The following is a 1,669-nucleotide window of genomic DNA, read 5'->3' as shown; positions in this document are numbered from 1 at the left end:
AGCCAGTGGAAGGGTGAATCATTATTTTGAGATCCCTTAGAGATGGCCATCTTATGCTGTTGTATCCTGATGGAAATGTCCTTGCATGTTTGGCCGACATAGAACAAGACACAATCTAAACAGGGAATACTATATTATCATTATAATCCTTTTCCTGTTCAGATTGTAACTTGTTCTATGTCAGCCTAACATGCAAAGGCAATTCTCTCAGGACACAAGAGCAAAAGATGGCCGTATCTAAGAACTCTCTTAAAAATGCCTTGTCCTCCCACTGACTAGGATTGAGGTATAGAATTGCCTGGTCAGAGGCGAGTGAAATAGTCCATGTTAAAGACTATACCCAAAGATATATTGTTGAATCCTTTTTAATTGCCTGTACCAATAGTTCAAATTTAGACCTCAGACCTGATCTAGCGTTATTCTATTGTCTAAATTCTGACTTATCTGGAACTATGAAGAAATAGAGCTGTGGGATCCTATCCACCTGTATAAGTACGACCTCTTTGTATATGTATTCTCATCGTTGCCCGTCAATGTCACTATAGTCAATTCTTTTTAGCGAGGTAGATTTGCTGCGACTCGCAGGGGTGCCCTTTTAGCTCGGAAAAGTTTCCTGATCGCTGAATGGTTGGCCAAGATAATTCTAACCAATCAGATAGCAGGAAACTTTTCCGAGCGAAAAGGTCACCGCTGCGAGTCGGTGCAAATGTGCCTCATTAAAAAAATTGAGTATGGTAGGCCGAAAGTACTAACTCCAATCAAGTCTTTTCATTTTTCATTTCATGGCTGAAATACACGTGGTTATATTTATCCGCTATTCTGTACAAGCTTCTGGGGACCAGCTGCTTCCCTCTTCGGGTAATTCGACTCTGCTGAAGAAGGGCCAATTATATTACCGGATTTTGAAGCTAAATTAGATTTTGAAGCAGATTCAAAGAATGATGAAAATACGTCTATGGTCATAGCCTAATAGTGGATTTGGTAAATATATGATACTTTAATTTCTAGCCAAATACATGGACCATATATTTTTCCTACTCGGTATCTTGTGTTTTATGTATTTCTGACCATGATTATTGGGGGCAAACTACCCGTTCATGAGTTTTTGAACCCCCTTATATAAAGACTGTGTTGGTGGGGCAGAGTTCAGCGGTCCAAACCAGGCCAACTAAACCCTTTTGACAAGTGTATGTGGTGATATAATAATATTGTTTTATTTTTACCATTACATTTAATAACACCATCAACACTAATGCTTTATTGGGATTTGATATCGAGTCAAAAGAAGTATTAACATCATAATAAGATTGGAAATTATATCTGGCAAGCAGGATGTAGTGATATCAACTTCCTATTTTTACTTTCGGTATTTCTTTCCTTTATCTCCGATCATTCCTTTCTCACGGTTCACAACCCCAGTGAAACAAACCAGTACATTTGCCTTTTTTATATTGTTATTACTACCTAAGCTACAACTCTAGTTGGAAAAGCAGGATGCCATAAGTCCAAGACCTTGCGCAGGGAAAACTAGCCCATTTGAGGAAAGAAAATAATAAACAAGAGAAGTAATGAACAACTAAAATAAAATATTTTAAGAACATTAACAACAATATTTTAGACCTATCGTGTATAAACTATAAAACCTTTTTAAAAAACGACCGGACAGAAA

Source organism: Palaemon carinicauda, chromosome 29, assembly GCF_036898095.1.
Source record: "Palaemon carinicauda isolate YSFRI2023 chromosome 29, ASM3689809v2, whole genome shotgun sequence".
Taxonomy (NCBI): domain Eukaryota; kingdom Metazoa; phylum Arthropoda; class Malacostraca; order Decapoda; family Palaemonidae; genus Palaemon; species Palaemon carinicauda.
The sequence above is the reverse complement of the archived record's forward strand: the minus strand, read 5'-3'. Positions refer to the sequence as shown.